Consider the following 22,187-nt stretch of genomic DNA (forward strand, 5'->3'; position numbering starts at 1 on the left):
GATACCGTGTCATGCCTACCAAACACTCATCCATTACGTTGCTTCCAAATACTCGGCTACTGTTCCTGCTGCTTGGTCATGTCCGGCGATGAGGGAGGTTTTGACTTCTGTGGCAACGATGACGGTGGTGAGCATTGTCGGAGGCCTTTCTCATGGTAGTCGGCTCTTCTCCGGCGTGTCCTTGAGATTACCTCGGCTGCTTGTTGCTGTGAAGTCGAAGCTGCGGTGCGGGGCTCTGGTAGCGTACGATGACGAGCGACATGTGGTCCGTTCGGCTATCTCCTGTGACGCCAACGTTTTGTTCTCCGTAGTTTCTCCGCCGGAGTTGGAGCTGCATTGTCTTGCGGTGGGCGGATGGCGTTCCGTCTTGTAAGTGTAGTGTTGTTCTGTAGCTAATAGGGCTGCCTTTTCCTTTTTCCTTTGATCTTCGGATCCTCCTCATGTTGTTTCTTCCGCTGCTTTCTGCTAAATCTAATTGAAGCCAGCAATTTGCTAGATCTTTCAAAAAAAATTACTCCAACACACAATAGTGATCATCGAAACAAACCCTTTGTTGTACCTTTTAGGAATGCGTTTGCGATTAGAGCTCCACCAAGATTCAAGATGATCCGTCATCATTGGCAGCAGCGCCAAATCAATCCTCCCCTCATGAAGCAGAGATACCATACCTAACTAGACACATTGCAGCAAAATATGATCCACAATATCTTCTTCTTGATCGCATAGAAAGCACGATGAGCTCTGATCCTGCAAACCGTGCCTCAATCTCCAATCCGAGGTCCACAGTCGATATTGCAGCGCAAGCCACATAAATATCTTACATGACAGGGGAGCCCAACACTGCTAAACTGCCGATGCACATTGGAAGTTTGGAACTTGATGGCACCCTCTCACGGCATGTGATTGGAGAAGCCGAGGTGTGCTGCCCTGAACGTTCCACATACATATCGCAACATCTTCCTGGCCAGGGGAGTTTTGCATGGGCAGTAGAATCGCCCAGAGCCGGATGAATTGCACTAGCCCATCGGTAGAGAGCTCTCCCACAATGTCAGATGCTTAGCTGTGAAGATACAAGCCCTCCTTAACCAATCTGCGATTGACCACCTGGGTCCAGACGTGTGGCGTAATTTCTGCCAGCCTAGCACCATTAATCCAACGGTCCCTCTAGAATAAAACTCAATCCCCAGCTCCCACTGCTAATGCACCAACCTGTCGAACGCCTCCTGAACCCGAGGATCAGGGGGCATGTTCAATCCCTTCCAGGGTCCAGTATCGTCCGTGTGCTTCAATCAACCATTCCCAATGTAGGTGCAGCACAATATCTTGCCTCCTGAGATCAATCACTCCCAAGCCTCCGAGGCATTTTGGCCTACAAATACGCCACCAAGCCACGTGGCACTTCCCGCCATGGGTTTCTTCTGTCCCAGCCCAAAAGAAGGCCCTGCAGTCCTTGTCAACACAATCAAGCGCCCACTTTTGAGCGTCTGCCACAATCAGGTGATGCATAGGACAGCCTCTAATAACATTTTTCACAAGGATCAGCCGTCCCGGCCTGGTGATCAAACCTCTCTGCCATGTCGGAAGAAATCGCAGCAGCGAATCAACTATCGGTTGCCACTCCGACCTCGTGAGCTGTTTGATGGAGAGTTGTAGCCTCAAATATTTGCAGGGAAAAACTCCCATCTTCCATGGCAACGCCGCAGCCACCATCTCCTGATATCCCTCTTCCGCACAGATCATAATGGCCGAAGACTTGTTGAAATTCACTTGAAGACAGCTCCAAAAATGCGTACAGATTCATGGACACACATCAAATCGATTGCCATCTGCCTGATGAGTAGTACCGCATCGAGGTGATCATCCTGGCAATGCACTGAGCACTCCACATTCCTATGCTCGGGTGACCATGGAAGTCAAGGTGTCCATGGCGATCACAAAAAGGAGGGGCGAGAGCAGATCTCCCTGATGAAGCCCATGTGCAGTGCATGAATTTCGCCCAAGCCGAGCCATTTACCACCACTCGATTACTAGCCGTCATGAGTAGTAGCAACCCAAACTCTCTAGATCTTCGAGAATCCTTTAGCTCGTAGCACCTCAAACAAAAAGGGCCATGAGTCCCTTGGCCTTCCACTTGTGCAGCTTCCTCGTTAACTGCTGGACAAGCATGAAATTATCATGTATATTTCTCCCTTTTATGAACGCCGATCGATTCACCATTATCAGATCTTTCATACGTCGGCTGTGTCTTGTCGCGAGCAATTTAGCACATAGCTTCAGTATACCGTGTACCCAGCTAATCGGATGAAACTCACCGATCATGCATGCATCCGGCTTTTTTGAATCAGCATGATCAGGGCTTGATTTAATCTACCAAAACCGCGGCCGTCATAGAGAAACAGCTTATGAATCGCTGCCATGACACCTCCTTTAATGATCGCTCACACCTTCTAGTAGAACAAGCCAAAAAAACACGGGGCCAGGTGCACGTTTGGCCGGCATCTCCTTGATTACCGCCCAGACTTCCTCTTAATTAAAACAAAATCAGGTCTTGATCACTAAGATCCACCTGGGCAATGTTAAGGAATTCCAAAACTTTTTTTGACGAAAAACAGCAGAGTTGCTGATTTCATTCATTAAGATAGGAGGAAACACCCCATGGAGAAACAAATGCTGATGTGCACAAAAGCATGAATAACGCCTCGCCGTGTTTTTTTTAAACCGCCATCAAGGAATTTTATTACTGAGTTGGCGGAACAACTTCTGATTGCACTTGGGCAATCAAGAAGGCAGGGATTACATCAAAAAAGGAGCTACAACACTCCAAGCTCAGTGCTTCCTTTGCACACAGGTGAGCAGCAAAGTTCGCACTACGATTAGAAAACACTAAAGGAAATCCCTGAAATTGTGAGAGCTACGTCTTCATCTCTCTGAAGATATGTCCGGCCTCGGAGCCATCATATCCCGCTTCCCATGCCGTTGCAATCATCTGACAATCTGTCTCCATGATCACCTTCCGGTAACCCTTTTCCAAAGCCATGCTCACGCAATCTTGACAGGCTAACGATTCAATGATGAATGGGTCTGTTATAGCTTCATACCTTAGTTGCCTGTGCTGCGACAAATGTACCTGATTGATACCTCGCGATCGCCCCAGTCCCCGCACACTTTTGTGCACATCCGATTGCACTGTCAGTGTTAACTTTGATCCAGCCAGCGTCCGGAGGCTCCCACTTAGGCTGTGGTTTAGCGTGTAGCACCTCCACTGCCGGAATGTCCAGCGCTCTCACAAGTTCTTGTCTGTGCGGTTGATAGCCGATCTCCCTGTTTGTGTACTTGTTTCTGCTGTTCAAAATCACCCACAAAACCGACGCAGCCACCGCTGCATCCTTCTTACTCACGAAGTTGTGATCTAGTAAGTCTCTCGCCGATGTCACATGGTGTAACGTAGGAAGTTTTAACTCAATAAAACCACTGGCTGTGTCCCAAAACAGCAGTGCATGATCGCAAACTATCAGCGCATGAAATAAGGATTCATTGCTTCCTCCGCACATTGGGCAAATTGCATCCGATCTGATATGACGCATGTATTATTCCCCATGTGCTAGTAACATATCCTTCAGTACTCTCCACACAAAGACATGAATTTTTGGTTGTACTTGTAGTTTCCATAGAGCCTTCCATGTTTCCCCTCCACTATCAGAGGATGAAGTCTGAACTTGCAAATTGAACTTCTTGTCCATTGCCATTCTATAAGCGGATCGGACCGTATACGACCCAGACTTCTCCCATGCCCAACCCCAAAAATCTGGGCATACAACTCTTGGTCACGGCATGCTCAAGATTGCATCCGCGTCAGGGGAAATAATCATACTCCGAACCAAACTTGTGTTCCACTGCCCTGATTCATCAAGAAGATCAGCAACTATGTGTACTGGCTCATCAGATAGACGGCATATGGGTTTCATGGACACAGTTCCAGCTATCCACTTGCCATGACATACTTCAGTCGTCCTTCCGTCGCCGCCGCGCCTAATCAGGCCTTCCTTCAACATGCTTCTGCCAGCAATGATGGCTCTCCATGTAGGTGATGCACTCCTTGGGCAATGTGCACTCAAGAACTCACCATTAGGATAATACCTCCCTTTTAGTACATGTGCACACAAACTGTCAGGCTTCTCCAATAGCCTCCATGCCTGCTTTGGCAACATGGCATCGTTAAAAATCTCTAAATTCCACCCCCCCCTCTAAATTTTGAGATGTACATTTTATCCCATGACTGCCAGTGCATTTCTCTTTTATCCAGTGATCCCACCCACCAGTACATGGACATCACTGTCATGACTTCTCTGCACACCCCCTTTGTGAGCTTGAAATAGGTCATAGCGTAGGTTGGTAAAGCTTGAACCACTGTCTTAAGAAGGACTTCCTTTGCTACACATGAAAGTTTTTTGTCACACCAGCCTTGCACCCTGCATCTTGAACACTCATGGATGTGCTCAAAGTGACGTTCTGTGAGCCTACCAGAGGGAGTTGGTAGCCCAAGATATTTTTCTGTGAGTGCTTCTCGCTGAATATGCATTTCGTACACCCACTCAAACAGAAGCTCCATAATTCCCACTGAAAAAGATCGAGCTCTTCTGCTTATTTGCTCGCTGTCCCGAACCTTCACTATAAACACTCAGAATTTCAATCAGCCGAGTTGCACTCCTAACATCGGTCTTCATGAACACAAGACAATCGACTGCAAATAAAATATATGAGACCCACAGGGCCGTGAAGCCCACTCGAATTCCTCTGTCAATCCATCCCGCATCATAATTCTTGAGCAGACGTGATAATCCTTCCCCACACAACAAGAAAAAATATGTGGATATGGGATCCCCTTGTGTAAACTCTCTTGTAGGTTTAAAAGAGAGAAGAAGCTCCGCATTCACCTTTACCTGAAAGCTGATTGAGGTAACACATTTCATAACTAGAGAAACCATACTTCTGCAAAACCAAGCTGCTGCATAACACCTTGTAAATATGGCCATTCGACTCAGTCATAAGCTTTCATCATATCGATTTTAACTGCACACCATCCATGTTTACCCTTCTTTCGCTTCATAGAGTGGGTGCACTCGTAAGCTGAGTACATTGTCTGTGATCAGTCTCCCAGGTACAAATGCACTGTGTTCTTCTGCTATAATCTCGTCAAGGATCTCACGAAGGCGGTTAACCAAAACTTTAGAACATAATTTGTAAATGATGTTGCATAAGGAGATCGGCCTATACCGGGTAGTATTCCTTGGGTGTTTCACTTACGGTATAAGAACTATTGCCGTTTTGTTGATCATTTCCAGCATATGATCATCATGTAGAAACCCGAGCACCGCCTGGGTTACATCCTCCTTAATGAGGTCCCAATGCCGCTGATAAAAGCTGGCATTAAATCCATCCACCCCGGCGCCTTTGATGGTTTCATGGAGAAAAGTGATGCACGCGCTTCCTCTGCTGTAAACGGCCTTAAAAGCATTTCGTTCATCTGGTCTGTAACCATTATCGGAATGTGATGTAAAACTGCCTCAATATCTAGCTCCTCCTATGCTCTGTACAGGTCCGGTATAGAAACCTTGAATTTCTGCCACAACTTCCTCCTTACTCTCGTGAAGAACACCTGCACCATCTTCAAGTGAGACAATGCGATTCTGGCTCTTCCTAGCAGCTGCTTTCGCGTGGAAGAATCCAGTGTTGCGATCACCTTTGTGTAACCAGTCCACCCTAGATCTTGGCTTTGCCATTACCTCTTCCCGTATTGATCCGTAATGGTGTCACCCCCATGGGTAATTGCCGGTATGCTTTTTTTCTTCCCATTGGCAATAAAGATTGAAAAGCTTCGTATTAGCATCTCTGTCTCTTAGCCATCTTATACGTGAGCATTGTCTCGCAATCATATGCTCAAGCGATGCAAGACCCAGCACTAGCTGCTTCGACGTGCGTCTCAACCACCTCCCCTCCGCCGAGAGAGATCTCCAATCCTGAGCACAATCGAGGCGCAAAATCACATAATTTGCGACGGTGATCTGCAGCTTCACATTCCCACTGCTCTTTTGTCCCCAAGCTGTGAGATAACGTGCTGTGTTTCTCAACAGCAAATATAAGTGCTTGAACGGGTCAGTAATGGCAGTGTCGCAGGCCCACACTTCCTTGACCGCCTCCTCAAAACCCTTAAGTTTTGCCCAGGAAATCTCAAACCTGAGGTGGCGCCTTGGTTGAATGTGCTCACTCAGCGTCAAATGAAGCGGACAATGATCAGAGTATGGACAATCATCAGAGTACGCCGTGGATAGCACCTGAAGGAAACAGTCCGGATGCTCCAATTCCCAATCGACTGAGACAAAAACTCTGTCAATCTTGGTAAGCGTGGGTGATTCCAGCTTGTTACACGTAAACATGTGGCTGTGCCCATGCAAGTACAGATCTTTGAGGCCATTATCATCAATGAACTGCTTGAATCTTCCCATCAGTCCAGGTTAGCATTATTCTTGTCAGATGCCTGTAGAATCAGGTTAAAATCCCCTAACACCAACAGTAGGCCAGGGAAATGCTGGTGGTGAGCTGAGATCTTCTCCTGATCCTCTTATGGTCTGTAAACCACCGAAAGCCACCAAGGCGCACCCTCAGATGGCAAAACATAGCCCGTGATGAAGTTTGTATCATTCACAAAGTTAGAAATCTGTAGCATGGAGGAATTCCAGGCGATAACGACCCCTCCCTTAGTCTTGCACACAGGAAGGTAAGCAAAACCGTTGTAAGACGACCCAAACATTCCATAATAGTGTACTGGTCGATCATTGCCAGTTTAGTCTCCTTGATACAGAAAATTGTAGCATGTAATGAGTCAGCAAACTCCCTAAGCGCCTTACTCTTTGCTGGACTATTAGGCCCCCTATCATTGCAGCAAACAATCTCCAGGTTAAGGCCTGACATAATGGAGAGCATGTCTCCATTGCGCGCCAGCATCCAACAGCCTATGCTGACACTGCCAGTGTCACATCTCCATCCACTCCCGGATCGATGGAGATAGCTTTCCCAAAGATGGAAAGTGAACAGTTTGATCACTTTTGTTACGAAGTGATGTTAATAAAAATGACATTCCTTTTACATATTATAAAAATAAGCAATATTAATTGCTTACGCTCCATCGTCCCCTGTGATCGTTGTATCTTTGCAGCGAGTGAGATTATATAACAATGTTTGCATGCTTCCAAACTGTATGGAAGCACCTTTCTTAGTTTTCTTGTCATTGCTAATTTCTCCATTGAAACCAATGGGAAGACCCAAAGTTTTGAAGTTTTGTCTATGGCATACTAGTCTACTCTTCTTAGCTGCATTTCGCATTTATGACTTTGTACCGAGTTCTGTCACTCCTCCAGTCCTTTTAACAATTATCAACTTCTATGTAGCGCTATGTTCACTAAATTTTGGTAGAATTACCATTGTGCCTTTGTCTGCTGTTCTGTGACTCAGTTTAATGCGTTTATACTTCAGTAAAAATAAGTAATCTGTTTGATCATGTACATAAATAACATAATAGTACATGTATGCACATCTAGCACTTACATAAATAACTTGACAGTAAATGTATGCTCATCCACTACTTACATAAATAACATGACAGTAAATGTATGCACATCTAGTACTATAAGGTGGTGCTATTTTTTTAGAAAAGGAGGAAATCCCCGGCCTCTGCATCAAAAAGATGCATACGGCCATCTTATTAAACAAATAAAGCAGTGCAAACATGGTTCCAAGGTCTCCAAAAAGTAATAGAAAGCAAAAGAAAGCTCACACAGAGCCAAAAAGGGCTAGAAACACCCACTAGCCATGTAAAGACGCCACAATTGGCTGGCTAAAATTAGATAGGTAAACTACATGCCTATCCTATTACATGACCGCCATCCAAACCGGTTGAAGATATCCCGAGCTGCCATCTCCCATCGGAAAGACCCAGTAGCCAAGTGCTCCCTGGCCTCCATCTGGGTGAGTAGCGACCAGGAACGGATCAGAGCCGTAGTTCGGAATAAAACCTGCAAAAAATGAATACATGATATTCTGTTAAAAACCAAATCATTTCTGCAGGTCCAGATAGTCCACAGCAAGGCACAAACTCCAACCCGAATGTGTCTCGCTAAGTCAGGCTCAATCCCATTAAGCCATGTCCCAAATAACATGTTAACAGAATTCGGTGGATTTATATTAAAATCAATGTGGACAGTCTGCCAAAGTACTTTGGCCAACGGGCAGTCAAAAAAGAGATGTTTGATTGTCTCATCCCGATCATAGAAACTACACCTAGTAGGTCCTGTCCAACTACGCTTTATCAAGTTGTCCTTGGTTAAAATAACGTGTTTATGGACAAACCACATAAACACTTTTATTTTTAAAGGAACTTTGACAGCCCAAACATGCTTAGAGGTAGGAATGGAGTTCGAATTAATAACATCAATATACATTGATTTAACAGTGAATACTCCAGACCTAGTCAATTTCCAGCGTAATTCATCGGGTTGTTGAGATAGTTGGACCTCCATTAGTCTCCTAACTAAACAGAGCCATTCTTCCCAACGATTGCCCGCTAGCGTCCGTCAGAACTGAATATTAAGGGGGATAGATTGAAATACCGAGGCGACGAACACTTCACGTCGTTGAGCAATACGGTACAAAGACGGATATTGGATGGCCAAAGGTGTCTCGCCGAGCCAAGTATCCTCCCAGAAACGTGTACTAGAGCCGTTTCCAATAACAAACTTCATCCTATTAAAGAAAGATTGTTTGACTTTCATCAGACCTTTCCAAAAAGGTGAATCAGTCGGCCTGACTGTAACCTGGGACAAAGTTTTTGTCTGGAGGTACTTGGAACGAAGAATTTGAGCCCACATGGCATCATTCTCCGTTGAGAGCTTCCACAGCCACTTGCTAAGAAGGCATCTATTCTTAACTTCTAGATTCTCAATACCGAGACCCCCTTGGTATTTCGGTCTACAGATGACATCCCATTTAGCAAGCCGATATTTTCGTTTAAGCTCATCACCCTGCCAAAAGAAACGCGATCGATAGAAGTCCAGTCTCTTCCTAACCCCAACTGGGACCTCAAAGAACGATAGGAGAAACATAGGCATACTCGTGAGCACCAAATTAATTAGGATTAATCGGCCTCCGTATGACATGAGCTTACCCTTCCAACAACTCAGTTTCTTCTCAAATCGGTCCTCGATGCACTTCCACTCTTTATTTGTCAGCCTACGATGGTGGATTGGAATACCCAGGTAAGAGAAGGGTAACTCTCCCAACTCGCACCCAAACAATTGCCTATAAGCCTCTTGTTCGTCTTTGGCTCTACCAAAACAGAACAGCTCGCTCTTATGAAAGTTAATCTTTAACCCCGTCAATTGTTCAAATAGGCATAACACAAGCTTCATATTTCTCGCATTGGCCAAGTAATGCTCCATAAAGATAATTGTATCATCAGTGTACTGAAGGATGGATACACCTCCATCAACGAGATGAGGTACCAATCCACCTACGTGACCATTTTCCTTAGCCCTTCCTATCAAAATTGCTAACATATCCACCACAATGTTAAACAGGATAGGGGACATCAGATCTCCTTGTCTTAGGCCTTTATGTGTCTGGAAGTAATGAGCTATGTCATCATTAACTTTAATTCCCACACTACCTTTTTGCGTAAATGATTCAACCTGTCGGCGCCAGGCTTCATCAAAACCTTTCATACGCAATGACTGTTGGAGGAATGGCCATTTGATCTTATCGTACGCTTTCTCGAAATCCACCTTAAAAATTACTCCATCTAATTTTTTGGACTGAATTCCATGGAGCGTTTCATGCAGGATGACCACCCCTTCAAGGATATTTCTGTCCGGCATGAAAGCAGTTTGGGACTGTTGCACCACAGAATGCGCAATCTGTGTGAGCCTATTAGTCCCTACCTTGGTGAAAATTTTGAAACTAACATTGAGGAGGCATATCGGCCTGAATTGCTCAATTCTCACAGCATCTGTCTTCTTAGGAAGCAGTGTGATAGTTCCAAAATTCAAGTGAAATAACTGAAGCTGTCCAGAGAACAGATCATGGAACATAGGTATCAAATCCCCCTTAATAATGTGCCAACACTTTTTATAGAACTCGGCCGGGAATCCATCCGATCCGGGAGCCTTATTGTTTTCCATCTGTGCAATAGCATCAAACACCTCCTTCTCTGAGAACGGGGCAACCAGAATATCATTTTCGGCAGCCGATAGCTGAGGCACATCCTCAGTCCTGGACTCATCGAGGGACACACAATTATCCTCCGGAGGTCCAAATAACTGCTTGTAATACTCGGTAATATCTGTTTTTAGGTTATCCTAGTGCCCTCGTCTTGTTCAAGCTGAAAGATATGCTTCTTTCTGTGCTTGCCATTAGCTATCAAATGGAAGAATTGAGTATTCGCGTCCCCTTGGACCACTTTGCGTACTTTAGCACGCAAATCCCACTTCAATTCTTCTTTGCGGAGCAGTTCTTTCAACCTCTTCTCCGTCTCGTTTTTAACCTGAAGCTCATTAGGCAGTAAAATAGTGGATTCGGCCTTTATGTCCAGGGCCTGTATAAGAGAAAGGAGTCTATCCTTTTCAATCTTATACACACCACTAAGGTGCTTAGCCCAACCCCGTAAGAAACTTCTCAAATGCCTAATCTTATTCTGCCAACGCTCGATCGCAGTCGTGCCTCCTGCACCTCTAGCCCATTCCCTGGCAATCAAGTCCAAGAACCCCTCGCGTTCGAACCATGACATCTCGAAAGAAAAGGTGTTCTTGTTACCCACGTGGTTCGGCTCCCCTGAGTCCACGAACAAGGGTGTGTGATTGGATATTCCCCTCGAGAGAGCTTGCACCGTAACCAGAGGGAACTTTTGTTCCCACTCCACGCTCGCAAGAACTCGATCAAGTTTTTCATAAGTCGGGTTTGGCAGAGCATTAGCCCAGGTAAACTTTCTACCAGAAAGCTCTATCTCCCTCAGATCCAAGCTTTCAATAATGGTATTGAACATAAACGACCATCTACCATCAAAGTTATCATTGTTCTTCTCCTCTCTCCTTCTGATGATATTGAAATCACCTCCAACTAAAATTGGGAGCTGTTCTGACCCACAGATTCGAACAATGTCCGCCAGAAACTCCGGTTTAAGCTCGGGCTGTGCGGCACCGTCAACCGCCACCAAAGCCCAGTTAAAACCATCTATCTTAGACCTGACTCGAAACTTCACCGCGAAGTCACCCATCACTACACTTCGGACTTCAAGCGAATCGCATCTCACACCGAGTAAGATACCACCCGATCTTCCTCGCGGAGGGAGGCAATGCCAATCGAAATCAATACCACCCACAAGAGAAGAAAGAAACTGGGGCCCAAAGTTTTCTCTACCAGTCTCCGATAGAGCAACAAAATCTAACTTCTGCTCTAAAGCTTCCTCAGCAAGGAACCTTCTTTTAGCCAAGTCCTTCAGACCTCTGCTATTCCAAAAGATTCCTCTCATAATTCATCATGGAATTTTTTAGTGATTCGAATCCTAGCACTCCTACGAACTGCGGAATCAGGATAGATTTTCCGTTTCCACTTACGTTTTGGTTTACTAGGCTCTGCCGCTCGGTCCTCATAACCGGGTTCACTTAAATTATCAGCATCATTTTCGATGGGTACATCATCATCCTCAGACACATGATTTGGAGGTGCTAGATCCGCAAACATATTATCTAGCACTCTATGATGACGGGAAAATGGCGGGGCATGAGAACACGCGTCCACGTCATTGATACAGAGTGAATAATTTAAATGAGTAAATGCATATAATAAAAATAGGATCAAACATTGCAGGTACTTTATTTCCAGAACTCTTACATTTACATAAAAGATCTGTTAATCACATCTCCGTAGAGAAAACCCCTGATTAAGAATTCCAACTATCCTATTACATATAATTGCAACACGTGAGTACTACAAAATGTAGAAATAAAAGAAGACTAGAAAATGTAGAAATAAATAGTCCTCCTCGCGGTCTTCGACGTCGGCGTACTCGGAGAGCCTTGAACTTCGTCTATGCTAACATATGCGTCACATAACATTCATGATTTGACAATGTTCATTCATATAGCACGTTCATGCCTAGCTCATTAACCATCACAAATATGTAGTGGTTGTCCTTTTTAATCATATGAAAATCTATTTAATGGTTAACTAGCCGGGCTAACGCGCGTATGTGCAATATGGGGCATAACTCTTTTCATGAGTTAATTTTGACATGCATGTGATTTAGGCATGCATGCCTGAAATGGTGGATTATTTGGTTTACTTTATAGCAATGTATATAGCGTTGCACCGAGCCATCATATGCGAGGGCTATATGAAATTTGTTGATCACATATTCAATCGCACTATGTTATGTTTAGTGCAAGTGACATGAGCTATGACCCTAATTATCTTTTAGTTTTGTGGATGCATTCACCTATATGAAAGGAACACGTGATTTAATTTTAATCTGTATGAGGGATTTTCTTATGACATATGGGTTATGCTTAAATACTAGCTTTGCTAGTCTCAAACATATCATATATGGGCATGCGACTAAGCGAATCTAGTCAAATATTTATATGACTTCGGATTTGCGGTGCATGGGAATATTTTCATGAAGTTTCACTTCACTTGTATTAGTACTAACATCATGTAGCAACATTGTGCCCATGCGTAGCATAACCAAGTGAAGTATGCTGATTTGTTCTTACTTGTATTATCACCAACATAGCACAAACTGTATGCTGGTAGTGTAACCAAACAGAAGTATATATTGATTTATGTTTCGCATGAACATGATGAAGTTAACTAGGCAGATGGCATGCAAATATTATCATTTTTTTGGGTCTTTGCTTCATGATTACATAACTAGCACCACATGATGCAACGATGACTGCATTTAGCGATCCGGACAGGCTATAACTTATATGGAAGAAATATGCCTGCATTTCCAACAACATAGGGCTTTATGAAACCAAATCAATATGGGGTTTATTTTTATTTTTGGTCTTGACTTGTATCCACATGGAGATGCAAGATCACCATGAGACCAAATCAAGATGGACATATTTCTATCCTTGAATTGTATCAACATGGGATGCAAGATCGCCATGAGACCAAAACAAGATGAGCATAAATTTTGGTCTTGACTTGTATCCACATGGAGATGCAAGATCACCATGAGACCAAATCAAGATGGACGTATTTCTATCCTTGAATTGAATCAACATGGGATGCAAGATCGCCATGAGACCAAAACAAGATCAGCATAATTTTTTGTCCTGATTTGTATCAACATGGAGATGCAAGATCACCATGAGACCAAAACAAGAAGAATTTTAGTTGCATTGGGTGCACTTAGTTTGCATCATTATAGGATTGAGGAGTGATATATGACCACTAGGCATCTCATGCATTATCTTGATTTGTATCATCATGGGATCAAGATCACCATGAGACCAAAACAAGAAGACTTTTGTGGGTAGAACCGAATATATATGAGATATGTGGTGAAAATAAAACATCATCGATGAATATATTTTAATCTTGAACTGTATCAACATAGGATGCAAGATCACCATGAAACCAAAACAAGAAGGAATTTTTGTTCTTGAATTGTATCAACATGAGATGCATGATCCCATGAGACCAAAACAAGATGAACTTGACTTAACCATGATTTGTATCAACAAGGGATGCTGGATCCCATGAGACCAAACTAGGTGTGCTATATGGAGCGACGTAGAACACCAATAGTACTCTGAGACATATGGTGCAAGAGGAATGCATCAAGAAAGGAGCAAGGAGGTAGCCATGTATTCTCACCTTGCCTTAGTTTTTCTCCCGTACGATGTGAGGAAGTGATGCGGACGAGCAGCTGCTGGCGTGGACGATGAGCGGTGTGGATGACGAGCGAGCGACGACGACGACAGCGAGCGGACGACGGGCAGATGGCCGCCGACGGGCGGCGTGACCGGCGACGATGACGACGAGCAGCCAGCGACAACGGCGGCGGCCGCGACGTGGAAGACGAGCAGCCGGCGACGATGACGGCGGCGGCGACGTGGACGACGAGCAGCCGACGGCGATGAGACGAGCGGCCGGCGGCGACGACGGTGAGCGGACGAGCAGCTGTTGTATGTGCGTGAGTGATGGATGGATTGATGAATATGAGCGGGCAGCAATGGACTGAATGAGCGATCGATGGATGTGGTGAGCAGCAGCGGCGGCGTGTGGATGAAATAATGAGCGACCCGAGAGCAGTCAAACGGCCTGGTATTTATAGGGACGAAGGGAAGCAGTGGAGAGCCGGCTGGACGCGCGCCTGCCCACGTTCTGATTGTGGGATCGTGTCCATGAACGTGGGAGCGTGGCTGGCTCCTTTCCCCTTTTTATTTGTTTAATCACTAATTACCGGTAATGTCCCATCAGCTGGGCTTAATTAGGCCACATAATGCGTGGGCTCTGGGCATGCTTGCATGCGATCGGCTGATGGAATAGGATATGCATGCATGTACGTAGCTATCTCGTATAAGTGCACTTGGTCAGATTTAGACATGGGGAAGCATTTTTCCACAGATATATCATTCATGATGACTTGACATTTTTTATACATTGTCGCGTGTTATATTATTTTACGCGAACATTACTGTGCTAATATTTTTTTTAGCGATGACAGAATAATACTCATAAATATGATATAGCATTGTGGCAATATTAGCGTCGTCTATGAAACTTTGAATTTGTATCAATGTTGGAATTTCGTGGTTGATGATGGTGTATGTGTATGAAAGTCATATGTCCACTAATTTATGCGACGATATTGCTCCTTTCCTTTTATTTCCGGGTTTGTTATTTTATATTGAGTGGCGCGGTAGAAATTTATCATGCTATTTTATATATAAATTACTTTATTTTAATAATATCTAAGCACCATGTTTCACTTTGGCCGAAATCAGTGTCAACACTCTAACCCCTAACGCATCAATCTCTTCATCATTCATCGGTTTAACTGCTGCAAGATTACGAATAGTCTCTAAGACACGTTCCGTCTCCAAATCTAACAAATCATTGACCGAATTAGTGATCTCACTATCCGTGGCACCTAGTGAAACTCCTAACTGGTTTGCATTATTTATAATCTCCTCATTAGAAAAATGCAATAAAGAGCTAGATATGTTGACGGACATACCAGAGGATGATGCAGCCTCCTGAAGCTTGGCCGCCCTCATAGCGCACCGCTGCTGCATATCGTCCACCTCCGGGAGATCGTGGATGCGAGCACTCATCCGTCTGCCTGTCAAGACGGGGTCCGGGATCCCGCCAAAAGCAACCACCTCCTCCCTCGTAAAGCCTGGCGTTGAGACCAGAAGAGGCGGCTGCGTGCTCCCAAGCCCCACAGACGGGTGCCCCACGCCGGAGTCCGCTGCCACCGGTGCGAACGGAGAGGGGATTACGGGGGCCGCCTGCCCGCGCCCTCCTCCCGCCCCATCCGCCCGTGCAGACAGTGTCGGCGAAGAAGAGGCGGTCGTCCAGACCGCCAGGGAAGAAGGATGAGCCAGGGCCTCCTGCCCCAGCCCCCCTCCAACGCAGCAGATGGTGCAGGTGTCGCCGCCTTCACCGGAGTAGCAGGAGCCGAGGCCACCTGCCTCGGGCTCCCTTCCCCGGCGTTGGCCGACCCCGACGTGACCGACGTCACTGGCGTCCGGATGTGGAGGGGAGACGTCAAGGCCTCCTGCCCCGACCCCCCGACCCCCATCAGCAGCCCACGGGTAGCAATCCACACTGGAGGCTCGACCACAAGAGGAGGAAGGGAAAGAGAAGCGACCTCCGGCTCCCCCACCCCGACTCCATCCAGAGTCCTCGCCGATGAGTCCCTCACCAAGTGTCCAGAACCGTCAGCCCCTTCAAACTCCAACAGAGGAAGCGTGTACTCGAACAAATCCTCAGAATCCACCCGGTCACTCCAAAGTCTAGGTGGCGCTAATGCTGGCTCAAAGGACCCGAACCGCAACGAGGTCATAGGCACCGATGGCGATACTGCTTGCTCAACCCCGGTCCCCTCCCCGGGCCGCTGAGCATCTGGGCGAGAACCGTTAGACCCCTCTCGTGCGGGGTCATCAATCTGTGGCCCATTGGCGCCCTCATCTCCATCACCCTCATGCATATCAACATCATTCCCATTAACCGCATCTGCAAACAGAGCTGTGTCCTCAAACTCAATATCGAGCAGGAACACCTCGCCCCTATAAGTCCAGTTGACCACATCAGGCACGAACTCAATATCAAGAACACTGACTAAAAGCCGGGCCACCCCATGAGCCCGGGTAAAAGCCATATCAACTCTCTCCGTTTTCCCAACAACCATACCCAGACTGGCCACAACACGAACATCCTGCAAAGGCTTAGACGGGGCCCCTACAAACCGCAACCAGACCTGTGTAAGCGGCTTTCCCTTAGGCTCCACCTTCTTCCACTCGTGGAACTCTAGAATGCATGAAGTGCCAGGAACTCTACACAAACCAAAGCTCAACAACCTCTGCAAGTCATCCACTGTGGGAAAATCAACCTTATAGACCTTATCCTCGAGAACCACCAGCTCCCAGTGAAAGTCCCCCGGAGCCAGCTCCTGAAGCCTCTGCACGATCTGAGCCTCAGTCACCTCTCCCTGGGTCGCTTTCACAACCCCGGTGGTCAAACTCGGGGTTTCATCCGGAATCTCTCGCGTGGCCGGTGATTCAAAGAACATAAGCTCAGCGCAGTAGACTCCATACACAGTCAGTGAGGGAGCCTGGTCACGCAAGAACGGGCACTCACTGGAGGGATGAGCCGGCTTGCCGCATGTCTCACACAGCTCGGCCATGCACTCAGCAATGAAATGGCCCTTCTCCCCACAACGGTAGCACAGCATCTTTTCTTTTTTGCGCGCATATTTGGATAGCCTGTCAGCATCGGACCTGCCGGAATCCTCGGCCATAGTCCCATTCTCAGGAACCTCCACACTGGCCAAAGTAGTCACCACCTCCATCGCCTGGGGAGGAAGTTCAGTGGGCGCGTGGTGGGGCTCCGGTACTGACGCCTCGTTCTCAACAATTGCACCTTAGGCAGGGGCGGTCGACGAAACCTCCCACGGCCTCCTCCCCGACCTCCACGATGGCCCCGAAAGCCACCTCTCTGACGGTGATCCGGGCCTGAGGCTCCCTCAACAAAACCGCCTGTAGGGCCGAGAAACGGTCTCTCTGTCGACCCATCACTCTGCCAGGCATAGCCACGACCTCCTCCCGTGGATGAGGAGCCACGGTGCCGTCCCTCACCATACGCATCAAACCCATCATCCCCCCACTGACCTTGGGGTGGATCATTGGGCTCTCTGTTGTTAGAGTGCTGATTAGTCTTTATCGTACCGGACCGGTATAGCGTCGGCCTAGCAACATAATGGGGCGGAGGTGCAGCCCGTGGTTGATTGCCTGCGGTCGCCGGCAAACCCCCGCGTCCAGCCGTAGTCACACCAGGCGTGCCCGGCACTGGAGGTCTAGGGCCTCCATGACCCGCAGCCGGCGGAGCAATGGGCGCCGCGCCTGGCGCCGGTGGTCTCAGACCACCCCGTCCGGCAGCAGGGACAACGGGCACCGCGCCTGGCGCCGGCGGCCTCAGGCTACCCCTCCCAGAGGCCGGCAGCAGGTGACCCTGCCCCGGAGGCCGCGCACCCACGGGGCCAGCGCCTCTGCCTGGGTGACTTTGCACGACGGCCCCGCCCGCCGGCGGCCTTTGGCCAGGCTGCGCCAGGACGCCACGTCCGGCACCCGCCGCCGGCGGCGGAACTGCCCCACCCCGTCCCGCTGGACCGGAGGAGGGCTTCTTGGCTGGCGGCGGTGCATCCCCACGGCTGGCCATGCCTAGCAACGGCCGGATTCTTCGAGCCCGGCGAACCCCACAGGAAGGGTAGCCCCTCGTGCTATGCCACTACATTTTGGCAGACGTCCGTTTGAGAACAGCTAATATATGATGTTTCAAGTTTATATCATCAGTTGTGTGTTTTATCACTACCAATTGCAAGGATGAGAAAGATTCGAATTCTATAATATCTCACAAGATAGAAGTTACTTCATTGCTGGAAAATGAGTGGCATGGGCTTTAGATTTACACGACTTCAAGTTGAAAATATTCCCTCCGTCTGGAAATAAGTGTCTCAACTTATGTACAACTTGCGACACTTATTTTGGGACAGAGGGAGTATACTATTGGATGCTTAATGTTGATTTGGCAATGTTCTTTTATGTGGTAATTTAATCAAATCTTGGGCCTGGTTGTTGGCAGATGAAGCTAAGAAGAGAGGGTGTCCGCAGAATTTGGCAAGGAGCTACAGTGCCCATTCCACTGATGGTTGTGAGTGATCCCAACAGATGCAAGTTTTCAGAGGAAAAACAGCCTTTGAATACTTGCTTCTTTCTACTATTAGTAGATCCTAATCGTCATTAGCCATGGGAACTTTTGTAGACTTGCTTATTTCTGATATTACTAGACTGTAATCATCAATAGCCGTGAAGTTTGTGGGTCATTATGGATCTGGTGATGATGTTCGATGCTACTCCAGGCTACTTGCTTACAAGTTTGCACTGGAGTATTGGTGTATACATGTTGGTAGAATTTGTGTCCTGTTTGTAATACCCCGTTGGAAGAAAATGCTTCCATTCCATGAGACATTAATCTGGTGATGAATTGGTATGACTGTCGTCGGTTTGCATTCTTATGTTGTATGCATGGTAGTAACGTTCTGCAAGTGGGCTATGTCTGCGTTGCCATGCATTTCGACTATCCTCGTGGTTATGTTTATCTACTGCCATCGTGGTCGTTGGGTCCTCTGTTAGAATGTTAAACTCTACCTGCTGGCAGGCTTGTGTTGTCGTTTTCATCCTCGTATTGGCTGCTGAAATTCGTCTACATTTTTAACGTTATGATGATTAATACTATGACCAGAGATACAAATTCGCAATCAGTGTTGGATATTTGGTAAATAAATTTGCATTGGTTATCTATGTTACAGAGACGAGCTTAGGGCGCGCTAGATCGGTTTGTTCATTCATCAATTTGTTATTTGTAATTTGACAACAAAATGCATGTGTAAATTGAAGAAGCCCTCTAACTTTGATTATTTTCTGTTTTCTGTTAAATAAGTTAAGACAAATTCTTCGCACAAAATCTCTCAATGTAAGAATGAATTAGCCTAGAAAGCAATGGTCAAAAAATAGGTTAGACATTTTTATCCAATTTTTGTTTGCAAGATTCGCTACTGTCAAAAAAGACGTGTGCCCTTTTTCTTCCATTTTACTGAAATTCAGTCGATTGAATTTCCCTTTCGTTCTTGGTGGAATTCTCAATCCTTGAATCTCGTTGGCAATCGCAATGTGGGCTGCCCATCATGGATGAGGTGTCTGCTTGCCTTCGTTTTGTGTCGTTGAAAACTGTCACATGCTTTACCCAATTTTCTTTTGTCGAACCGTAACATCTGAAGGCACTTCTCCGATCTATGCATAATGGACTGTGGTCCATAGCATCAATTTTTCATTACACTGTATTGAACTGCAATTATATTATTTTTATCTAGTTATTGGGTGTGTTTTCTCTTTCAAACCGATTATCATCGAAATCTATTTCCAGGAGAAAGGATCTATCAGGACTTTCAGTTGCTTTTGACAATATAGTCCTTTCCTTTCAAGCCGTTTTTCAATGAAAATTTACCTAATTATGCAATCATAATAATTTGACACTAGGTCTTGAAACTTTCAAAATACTTCAAACTAAATAAATTGGGTGTTAACCATTTCCCTCAGAATTTTTCAACTTCAAATTGAGGATCCCGATTGAGAGTTTTTTTAATTCAAAAACCCTAACTGAAATCCAACTCAGTATTATTTCGTTGGAAATAAAATTTGGTAATAAATTTAGACATTTGGCCCGGTGGCTTGAACAAGAAATTCAGTAATTCTTGTAAAAAAAAGAAATTCTGTAATTGTGCAGGATCGCATCAGGCACTCACCATTTCCACGTACCCGGTTAGAGCATCTCTAGCAGACAATTTAAAACCGCGACCCTTATAACCGGGATAAGGGCTGAGAAAAGCGTGTTTTAAGGGCCGAAATCGGCTGCGGCCGAACAGAGCCCGCAAACTAGAGATAACCGTAAAACCACACAATGCAATTGACCGCGATTTTAACAAATAAACACAAATTTCGAGAATTCAAATACAGTTTTGGGGACATTTGAACATAGTTTTTGCGTCGCAACCCAAAGGACATCACATCCATCATCACGCCATCATCATCATCATCATCATCACAAGATGAAATCTTCACCACCACCATTGCCGAACCACCACCGAACCTTGGCACTGCATGGTCTCTTGTGGCTAGCCTTCTCCTCTCCAAGATCTCCAACCTTGCCATGTCATGCCATTCTTTGGTGACCATCCATCTATTTTGATTCATCATCATGATCTTGTTCTCCTCTTGAAGGAGCTTGGCCATGGCTCTTCTCTCCTGAATGGCGGCCTTGCGCACGGTCTCCTCGTTGAGTAGTTGTCACTTCTCTTGCTTCTCTTGAGCCTTCTTCTCAGCCAACTTCTTTTTTGCCTCCAATGTCTTGATCACCAATATCTCATTGGACTTAACCATATGATCTAACTTGTCCCGCAAGCTTGATGCCTCCGCTTCCTTCTTGATTTTGTCCTTGGCCTTTTTGTTTTCATCGGGCTTGTTCTTGGTGAGTGCACCTCTCTTCGGTGGGGATTCTTTGCCAATCACCTTCCACTTCTCGCTATCTTTAAGAAATTTCCAACAATGCTCTAGTTGAATGCTTTTTTATGGGAAGTTTCCATGTCCTTGTACCTTTTCTTGCGCAATTTTGTCCTACAAAATGAAAACAATGCCAAATTATGCAACCACTCCGACGGCTACAAAAGATTTGCACAACTTGGGACATGAAAACAAACTCACATAATAGGATTCAACAGTACCACTTGGAGGTGCATTGCGGACTTGCGTCAAACAAGCAGCCCAACGGCTACAAACCGGCTTGATCACGTCCCAACGACCTGGGAGAGACCGAAAGGTGCGTGGCGTCCTGTTGGGATACTTTGCCATCATGCTGAGGTACTGATCCTCTATCCTTTGCCAATACCGCTTGGCGGTTTGGTCAGCACCGGTGCACGCATCAAGAGACACCGATTCCCAAGCCTTGATCAAGTTTTTTTTATCTTCCAATGGCGTGTAGTTCTTCGATCTTGCGCGTGATTTTTCTTGCGTTGCGTCGAACACCCCCTCGTCAACCTCCTCCACATCATCTTCTTCCTCACCGTGACTGTGCATGCCACCATCCATCTCATTGTAACCGTAATCACCGATCGGGGCTTGATCGATGTCGATCATGTTGTCGTCCAACATTTGCACGAAGTTGACAGTCGCATCATGCAAACCGGCACTACAATTTTGCTCAACAAGTCATGAACACGCACAATGGAGAAAAGTGAAAGAAGTACAAGAAATCAAAGCATCATACCTTACGCCCGTTCCGTCGAACACCTCGGGGGGCGGCGGTAGCAGCGCCGTCGGCGGGCATCCTCGGGGTAGTTCTTGCCGGGGCAACCAGGGGAGGTGTTGGTGGGGTAGGTCTTCCGACGAGCTTCTTGCATTTCGCACCGGAAACCTTCCCCTTCTTCGCTGGCGGGTGCCCGACCGAATTCACATCGGAGGCGGCGGGGCCGGCGGGCGTGCGTGCCTTCCTGACAGGGGCTGCGGGAGCGCCGCCCTGGACTACGACGTTGCCCTGCCGCTTGCGGGGTAGCGTATTGGAGCCTTGAACGACGACGGGTGCGACATGATCGGTGAGGAGACCTGCCGAAGGGGATGGCGTGTGGATGATATCCACGGTGATGACCGACGACCGGGAGGCTTCCATGGTGGTGGAAGGAAGCTGGGGAAGGTGCTCCGGAGCGGGCGATGGAAGGTGGTTGGCGGCTTAGGGTGGGAACAACCGCGCGAAAATGTCTCTCCCGCCAAATCTCATAGTCGATAAGGGTCAAGCTC

The sequence above is a fragment of the Triticum urartu genome, chromosome 2, assembly GCF_003073215.2.
Source record: "Triticum urartu cultivar G1812 chromosome 2, Tu2.1, whole genome shotgun sequence".
Classification (NCBI taxonomy): domain Eukaryota; kingdom Viridiplantae; phylum Streptophyta; class Magnoliopsida; order Poales; family Poaceae; genus Triticum; species Triticum urartu.